Source organism: Triticum urartu, chromosome 3, assembly GCF_003073215.2.
Source record: "Triticum urartu cultivar G1812 chromosome 3, Tu2.1, whole genome shotgun sequence".
In the NCBI taxonomy this organism is placed as follows: Eukaryota; Viridiplantae; Streptophyta; class Magnoliopsida; order Poales; family Poaceae; genus Triticum; species Triticum urartu.
The window spans coordinates 628,864,779-628,874,753 of record NC_053024.1 but is presented as its reverse complement, the minus strand read 5'-3'; the positions used below and the strand labels follow the sequence as shown (position 1 = coordinate 628,874,753).

Genomic DNA, 9,975 nt, shown 5'->3' with positions numbered 1-9,975 from the left:
CATCGGATGAACCACGATGTCGAGGATTCAATCAATCCCGTATACCAATTCCCTTTGTCAATCGGGTATGTTACTTGCCCGAGATCGATCGTCGGTATCCCAATACTCGTTCAATCTCGTTACCGGCAAAGTCACTTACTCGTACGTAATGCATGATCCGTGATCAGACACCTGGTCACTTTGAGCTCATTATGGATGATGCGCATTACCGAGTGGGCCCAGTGATACCTCTCCGTAATACGGAGTGACAAATCCCAGTCTTGATCCGTGTCAACCCAACAGACACTTTCGGAGATACCCGTAGTATACCTTTATAGTCACCCAGTTACGTTGTGACTTTTGGTACACCCAAAGCACTCCTACGGTATCCGGGAGTTACACGATCTCATGGTCTAAGGAAAAGATACTTGACATTGGAAAACTCTAGCAAACGAACTATACGATCTTGTGCTATGTTTAGGATTGGGTCTTGTCCATCACATCATTCTCCTAATGATGTGATCTCGTTATCAATGACATCCAATGTCCATAGTCAGGAAACCATGACTATCTGTTGATCAACGAGCTAGTCAACTAGAGGCTTACTAGGGACATGTTGGTGTCTATTATTCACACATGTATTACGATTTCCGGATAACACAATTATAGCATGAATAAAGACAATTATCATGAACAAGGAAATATAATAATAATGCTTTTATTATTGCCTCTAGGGCATATTTCCAACAACAACGCCACTCACAATACAACACGCAACCCATGCGAGGGCTCGCACCCAAAGGACGGCGCAACAAGATCCATCTATGGACCACGCAAGCGCGCCCCAGCATACAATGCAACACAACAAACATCCGAACAACGCGGTACACCCAGCTACAGGGGTGCCACACACCCCCTATGTTTCACCGATGAGGTGCTGGACCATGAATTTCTAGAGGGATTCAAACCCATAAACATAGAGGCATACGATGGAACAACAGACCCTGGGGTCTGGATTGAGGACTACATCCTTCATATCCATATGGCTCGAGGAGATGATCTCCACGCCATCAAGTACTTACCCCTCAAGCTCAAAGGGCCAGCTTGTCACTGGCTTAAAGGCCTCCCCGAAAGCTCCATTGGAAGTTGGGAAGAGCTCGAAGATGCCTTTCAGGAAAAATTTCAAGGGACTTATGTCCGACCCCCGGATGCGGACGATTTGAGTCATATAACTCAATAGCCCAGAGAGTCAGCCCGAAAGCTTTGGAACAGGTTTCTTACTAAAAAGAACCAGATTGTCGACTGTCCGGACGCCGAAGCCTTGGCAGCTTTTAAGCATAGCGTCCGTGACGAATGGCTCGCCAGACACCTCGGCCAAAATAAGCCGAGAACGATGGCCGCATTAACAAACCTCATGACCCGCTTTTGCGCGGGTGAAGACAGCTGGCTAGCCAGATGCAGCACCAGCGACCCCAGTACATCTGAAGTTAGGGATGGAAACGGGAAATAACGGCGCAACAGCAATAACAAACGCCGGAATAAAGAAGATAGCACGAAGGGCACGGCAGTAAACGCCGGATTCAAAAGCTCTCGGCCAGGTCAACAAAAGCGCCCCCTAAAGGCACCAGGGATGAACTGTCCAGCCTCAACAAAATTCTGGACCAAGTATGTCAGATCCATAGTACCCCTGGTAAACCTGCTAATCATACCCACAGAGAATGTTGGGTCTTCAAGCAGTCCGGCAAGCTCAACGCCGTACACAAGGGGGAGGATACACCAAGTGAAGACGAGGACGAGCCTCCCAAGCAAGACACTGGGGAACAAAAGAAATTTCCACCAGAAGTCAAAACAGTAAACGTGTTACACGTGATCAAGGGAAAAAACAACGCGGCACTCCCAGGAAAATATACCCAAGTGCCTGTCACCGCGAAGTCCTGCCACTGGTCGTCTTAACCGATCACTTTTGACCATCGCGATTACTCAGCAAGTATCCGACACGCAGGATGGGCCACCCTGGTATTAGACCCAATAATTGGTGGACATCACTTCACACGAGTCTTGATGGACGGTGGCAGCAGTCTAAACCTCATATATCAGGATACAATCCGCAGGATGGGGTTAGACCCAACAAAAATTCGCCATAGCAATACTACCTTTAAAGGAGTAATGCCAGGCCCAGGGGCTCGTTGTACGGGCTCCCTCCTACTACAAGTTATATTCGGCTCCCCCGATAACTTCCGTCGCGAGCATTTAACCTTCCACATCGCTCCGTTCCAAAGTGGCTATCAAGCACTGCTCGGATGCGAAGCTTTCGCTTGCTTCAACGCAATACCACACTACGCCTCCCTCACACTCAAGATGCCCGGTCCACGTGGCATCATTTTTGTAAAAGGAAATATCAAGCGATCTCTGCGCGCTGAAGAGAGTGCGGCTGCCTTGGCAGTCGCACACTAAAGGCGCCCGGACCAGCAAAAGCATCCAATAGGTCGTCAAGACCTCAAACACAACTAATCAAGTCCGGCGCCGCTATCTATACCGAATAAATGGTCACACCCCTATTTGTCAATACAAGGGGCTCAACGCGCGCAGACAAGTGGCAATTTCTTCTCATCTTGAATTATACATGGTTTCTTTAAAAACTATCTTTTCGCACGACAACTTTTTCACCTAAATTCCTCTCTTTTACAGACGATCATCATGCTACACCCGTCCAGGATACGGCACAACGGAGACACAGGCGCAGACGTGCAGCGGGGACCCGCTCCAAGGATACTTTTTAGATTAAGACCCTGCGTAAACCTTTTTTACTGTCTCTTGTTGATACATATCCACCATTGAGAAGGATGCTGACGTCTTGGCATGTGGCCATGCCCGAACAATGCATGTACCTGGACACAAGGGGCTTCTTACAAAGGCCATTTTTAGGCCCGGTTTATACCACAAAGACCGAATACCTTAGGGAGTGTTCGGCGTCGCGAGTTTGGCCTTATGTGCATCAGCTCCAAATCATTGTCTTTGGTCAAATGTTGGGTTTACCCGGCTCCTGTGTTTTGGTGCCTTACGTTCCACTTTACCGGCTAAGGTAGCACCAGGAGAACTACTGTGATTGTGCCCTGGTTCATCTGGACGAGCACCTCAGTAGAGAAAGCCGAAAATTGATTGTCATGATATAGCGTGAAACTGGTCAAGCACTCGATGACCTGTTGGAATGTTAGAATTCCTCCGCCTTAACGAAGGGCCGTTTTCCGGCCAGGCATGTACGCACCCCGGATCGGGAGAGTGCGGAGCCACCAGGGGCTATCTAGTAGCCCCACTGTCAAACTCCTATGGCTAAGTGAAAGTGCTAAATCATTATAGTCCGGTTGCCCCGCTTGCTCCGCTATCACCTCCTTAATAGGACCAAGACGTTGGGTTAAGTGTGAACGCGTGTTTTTGCGAGCACCTCCGCATTAAATGCGTGGGGGTTGAAGCCGACGGCTGCAATCTTTCAGGTTATACACATGTATACATAAACGGCCGCCCAGGAGGCATCATATTACTTTTAGGAAAAAGTATAAAAATAGCCTCATAAAAATTTATAAAAGCATTTCGCTTACAATGAGATTACATATCACTCAAACATAATATTTTTTGAGCACTGGGTCTCTATCAAACGAGCACCCTCAAGAACTTCAAAGTAGTGCTCAGCAGCCATTCGACCTATGGCCGAATCCCGCGCTGCAACAGTGGTAGCATCCATCTCCGCTCGGTATGCTTTAACACGGCAAAGGCCATCTATGAGCCCTCTATGCACGCCGACCTCTTCATCGCATTAATGCGCGGCACCACGTCAAGGAGTTGCTGCACCAAGCTGAAATAGCTGTTCGATTTTGGCCTTTCCGGCCATAGCTGATCCACAACAGACCTCATGGCGAGTCCGGACAACCTATTTAGTTCGGCCCATTCGGCTAATTGGTCAGTCAATGAAAGCGGACGCTCGGGAGAATGGAATTGTGTCCAAAATAGCTGGTCCACTTCACGGTCCGTCTGACCCTAGAAGTACTTGGCCGCATCGGCAGCGCTCGCCGCCAAATCCATATACACATCCTCCGAACTCCACAACCTATCCAAAGAGGCATACCGTGGATCTCCGAACTTCCTCCGCAACATAAAGGATTTCCCAGCTACAATATCCCCGGCTTCCCACAGCTCCTCCTTCTTCGCCCTCATAGCAGAGCGAATGTCTTTTCTCGTCACAGCAGCCTTCTCAAGGTCCGATGCCTTCGCTAGGTTTTCCTTTTTAAGAACCCGGCAACGGTCGGCGGCAGCTTTTAATTCTATGGCCATTTTGGCCATCTTATCTCGGCTCTCGCCATGCGCGGCGTTCTCGGTTTTCAACTCTTCGGCCGCCTTCAAAGCAGCCGCATTACTAAACCTCGCTTGTTCCTTGGCTCGGGCAAGTTCTGCCCGCAAGGCTTCAACAGTGGCAGCTCCATCTGCAGTCACAACATATTAAAGATACTGGCATCATGCTGCTCTTACTATGTGGTGTTTACCAGATAATGACACTTACCCTATGCCTCGTCAAGCCTTTTGTTAACAAGCTCGATGTCGGCGTCTGCCGCATCCAATTGCCGTTTTAAATGGGCAAACTCGCTAGTCCGGCTAGCCACCGGAGCTTCCATCACCTGCACATAAAGGCAGTATGGTTATTACCTGGGAATATGATCCTCTGTTCGTCGTCGTTTCCGACGACCACCAGAGTCTCAGGGGCTACTATCTACACAGGGCACACCCAGCATGTGCAGGACTATGATACGTTATTTTACATACCTCAAAGCATGTCAGTAGACTCATAAAAGCTTCATGCAATCCTCTTTCGGCGGACAAAATTCTCTCCATCACAGTATTCATCAGCACACGGTGTTCATCTGAGATGGCCGCTCACCCCACCAACTCCGTCAGAACATCCGATCGCACACCAGACGGTGCCGGACTCTTTTTTCCGCTCTCTTCGGGAGCCGGAAACTGGGAGCTTCGGGGGTCAATGGGATTATCTTCTGGCCTCACCGGACCCAGAGAGGCCCTCCGCGACGACACTGGGGTCGCCCGCTTCCAGAGCGGAGGAGTCCGGAGGGGCGTTTCGCTCTCTATCATCTCTGGAAGAAGATCCCCCGAAGACGAGCTCATTTGAGAGGGGCTAAGGCCCGAACTGCAAAGATATATGCGGTGGTTATTTTCTTAGAAGTAAAAGATGGCATACCTGTACTATTAAAGTATTTCGGGTCACTTACGACTCGCTGGAGAATCGATCCCCCCGCAGACTTTGTGCGGCAAAAGCGGGTAGGACCCTCTGTGGGAGACTTCTTCTCCCGTTTGGAAGCTTCGGCGTCCGAATCCCCAGGCGCAATCCTTTTCCTCCGCCGGTCGTCTTCCTTCGCTCCCTCGGTTAGAATGGGCAGCGTTGGGGGCCCGCGTCCACCCGTATTATCCTTCCCAGTATCTTCCTTCAAGGGCTCTGGGCAAGGTGCGACCTGGAGCATCTTTTCCAATACCGGATTATCCAAACCCTTAGGGAGGGGGGCCGAACACCGAATCAACTTCGCCTTTGTTATCCAGTCCTGGTCAAAAAGCAAACTCTCAGAAATAACTTCGTAACAAATGAGAGATAGTATGTTCGGCCGGAAGATTCCTTACCTGTTCGGCGGCGCGGTTACTGCTCAGGCCCACGTCCTCGGTGATTTCCGGACACTCTACCTGAGGTCCGAAGAATGACTTGTACATCTCCTCGTGCGTCGGCCCGAGGAAATTTTGAATGACACGCGGTCCCTCGGGATTGAACTCCCACAAGCGAAGGGGCCGGCGTTTGCAAGGCTGGACTTGACGAACCAGCATAACTTGTATTACCGCAACCAAACTAAAATCTCCATTGAAGAGATCTCGAATGCGGCTTTGCAGTATAGGCACGTCCTTGGCTGGACCCCAGCTCAGACCTCTGCTGATCCATGACATCAGTTGTGGTGGAGGGCCCGAGCGGAAAACAGGGGCGGCCGCCCACTTGGCACTTCTAGGAGCCGTGATGTAGAACCACTCCTGTTGCCACAATTCAGACACCTCTAGAATGGAACCTTTGGGCCATGGAGCTCCCGTCATCTTGCGTATTTAGGCACCTCCACACGCTGCATGTTGCCCCTCGATCATCTTCGGCTTTACTTCAAAGGTCTTGAGCCACAGGCCAAAGTGAGGGGTAACCCGGAGGAAGGCCTCACACACGACAATAAATGTCATGATATGAAGAAAGGAGTCCGGAGCTAGATCATGGAAATCTAGCCCGTAATAAAACATCAAACCCCTGACGAAAGGATCCAGAGCAAGGCCTAGACCTCGGAGGAAGTGGGAGACGAACACGACGCTCTCGTTGGGTTTGGGGGAGGGGACGGCCTGCCCTCGGGCAGGCAGCCAATGCACAACCTCGGCGGTCAGATATCTGGCCTCCCTCAACTTTTTGATGTCTTCTTCCGTGACGGAGGAAGGCACCCATCGGCCTTGAAGGATAGATCCAGACATGATTAAAGGTTCGGAGCACCTGACCTGAACTTTGGGTGTTTGAGCTTGAGGTAGGGGAAGGATTCGATTGAGCACGGGAGGAAAAAAAAGTAAAAGCCTTGTCCCTTTATAAAGAGGGTGAATATCAAGCGTCCTCTCCGTGGCCGTTTGGACTTGCCTATAGTCTAGGAGTCCTAGAAGCGGTTGGATTACCCACGCCCGTATTGATGAGAATCCCGGAATAAGGGGACACGATCTCTGCTTTAACAAGACATGCCAAGGAAACCGCCTCGCATGACACGCTGAGGTGGGACAATAAAACGATTCGAATAAAGGCTTGGCCGTGGTGCATCACACTACAGAATACGTCAGCAGATTATATTTGTGTAAATATTATTCTCTCTATGGCAATATGTGGAAACTTATTTTGCAGAGCCGGACACTATCTTTGTGTTCAAAATCTTCTATGAAGTACTTGGAGGAGGAACCCGCCTTGCAATGCCGAAGACAATCTGCGCGCCGGACTCGTCGTCATTGAAGCCTGGTTCAGGGGCTACTGAGGGAGTCCTGGATTAGGGGGTGTCCGGATGGCCGGACTATACCTTCAGCCGGACTCCTGGACTATGAAGATACAAGATTGAAGATTTCGTCCCGTGTCCGGAAGGGACTTTCCTTGGCGTGGAAGGCAAGCTCGGCGATATGGATATGCAGATCTCCTACCATTGTAACCGACTTTGTGTAACCCTAACCCTCTCCGGTGTCTATATAAACCAGAGGGTTTTAGTCCGTAGGACAACATACAGAACAACAATCATACCATAGGCTAGCTTCTAGGGTTTAGCCTCTCCGATCTCGTGGTAGATCTACTCTTGTACTACCCATATCATCAATATTAATCAAGCAGGACGTAGGGTTTTACCTCCATCAAGAGGGCCCGAACCTGGGTAAAACTTCGTGTCCCTTGCCTCCTGTTACCATCTGGCCTAGACGCACAGTTCGGGACCCCCTACCCGAGATCCGCCGGTTTTGACACCGATAGTAATGTTGTTCAAATCTGATTTAAGAAACACAAACAGTACTAGCCTGATCAATAGAGAGAATTGTCACAAGTGGCCTCTGTTTTAGTAGGCTGCAATGATCACCTGTTTTCCTTGGTCTATCAGTGCATACTGGAAGAAATATAATTACTGAAGCACCTTTAGCATTGTTAATGTTGTGTAAATATGATTTGAGAAACATGAACAGTACCATCCCAACCAATAGAGAGAATCATCAAGAGTGGCCTATGTTTTAGTAGTTAAGGTTGTAATGGTCACCTGTTTTCCTTGGTCTATCAATGCATACAGGAAGAAATATAATTACTGAAGCAACTTTAGCATTCATAATGTGTGTAAACCTGATATTATGTGTTTTTGTGGAGAATAAGTGGCTTCAGTGGATGTCCTGGCCTCCTGGGTGACTTGATGTTTTTAATACATCAGTTGGTTCCACTAACATCTTGAAATTAAGATCAATGAATTTTGAATTATTCTAATCATTATACTGGATGGGTATATGATGGATAACCCTTGGTAACATAATTTCATGCCTAATTCTGAACTTGTTCACACATAACTAAAGCTGGCCGCTGTTTGGTCTCGCAGTAAATATGACTTGTTTTATACTCCTACTTGACTGGCTTCATACAAATGCTTGTCTGACTGTTGTGTAATACTATATTACTTTCCTTTTATTCGGGCAGGTCCTGCAGGTGAGGACATGTTTCACTGGCAGGGCACTATCATGGGACCCTCGGACAACCCATTTACTGGTGGTCTAGTGAACATCCATTTCCCACCGGATTATGCCTTCAAGCCCCTGAAGGTAATTTCCGGTGTACCGAGCTAACCTTTGTAAAAAAGAGAGTTCATATTGATTCTATGATATTGGAATTGCTGTTACACAAATGTCTTGGGGTCCTCAAACAACTAGTTTGCTGCTGCTTGCTATCTTATCTATTTTTAATGACATTCAGACATGAACATAGTTCAGGTCTCTTTCCGCACCAAGGTGTTCCACCCAAACATCAACAACAACATCAACATTTGCCTTGACATTCTCAAGGAACAGTGGAGCCAGCTTTGACCATGTCAAAGGTGATATGTATTCCTAGATTGGTTGTTCCATGTTTTCTTAAAGCTTGTTGCTGATATAAGCTTGGTTCCTCCAGCAACTTAATCTCACAGAAATTCTTCATTTATGTTTCTCTAACATTTACCCGTCTCTGTTAATAGGTCCTCCTGTCAATCTGTTCGTTACTGACGGACCCCAACCCCGATGATCCTCTGGTGCCTGAGCTCACATGTACAAGACTGATGGGGCCAAGTATGAGTCCACGGCACACTCCTGGACACAGAAGTACGCCATGGGGGGATGTATAGGCAAGCAATGTCGAGAGAGGTATTCTTTTGATTGTTTTATTTATGGTTTGCTGAAATGCATTTCCCCCGTCCGTGCAAGACAAACGGTGGGATGTTTGCTAATTTCAAAACACACTGGTTACTTCCATCTGTGTACTTCTATTTGTTCTTAGTTCTTCTCACCTATAGCTAAAGTCAAAAGACGACAAACCAGGTGAATTATTGGAGTTGCAGGACGATAAATCATCGGTAAGTTTCTATGCTTTCAAATGGTCAGAGTATGAATTTTGATCATTTTGTCTGACTTGTTTTATACTGAATCCTTGATTCCTTGATAACTTTGATATACACACATGAATAATTACTTATGCTGTTATGATCGTAAACTGATTTCTAAGTATCTTTGACTCATGCAATGCTTATTACATAACAGGTCATCCAAATCTTTATTTGTACATATGACTGCTGGTGCTGCTGATGATGTAAGCTACTTTTCTTGCTTCAAGAACAATAGAAACATCATTTACATTACACTCACATTTTAAGTTGCTCATGTCATTTCAGACTAGCCATCGGCTTGGAACTGATGAGAGGCAACCGATGTTGCCAACTTGAAACATATATTGTTTAGGTATGAATGGCCTACCTTAACCAAAATTTCTATAAGAGTGTTGCCCATGATATTTGAATTACGAACCAAATTGTAAACAAATAAGCATATGTCTCTCCGCCTACAAACTTGCGGGTAGTGATGAAGATAATCACTTAATCAGCCTCTAACTAGCTTCCAATTTTCACGAATGAAGATCTGAATCACCCTCGCCCCTCAGAAATCAGTTTACTCATTCAGGTCCTGGAATTTCTTTATAGCTTTCTGAATTTACTTCGTTCTTGCATTTATTAGCTTTCTGTTTGTGCCCCAATCTATGTCTATTTATTTCTGTTTCTTGTGTGCAAGCGATCCATTGTGTGTGTGACCCTGTGCGTGTGATGTACCCCTATCTATCTCTATTTCTTGTGTGCAAGCGCTACTGTGTGTGTGACTGACTGTGTGTCTGTGTGTGAATGTTGC

At 47.4% G+C, this 9,975-nt stretch overlaps 1 pseudogene; it reads left to right on the top strand.

Moving 5' to 3' along the window:
* The first annotated feature begins 8,247 nt into the window (after nucleotides 1-8,247).
* On the top strand, nucleotides 8,248-9,112 carry LOC125545457 (annotated as a pseudogene).
* The last annotated feature ends 863 nt before the right edge of the window (nucleotides 9,113-9,975 follow it).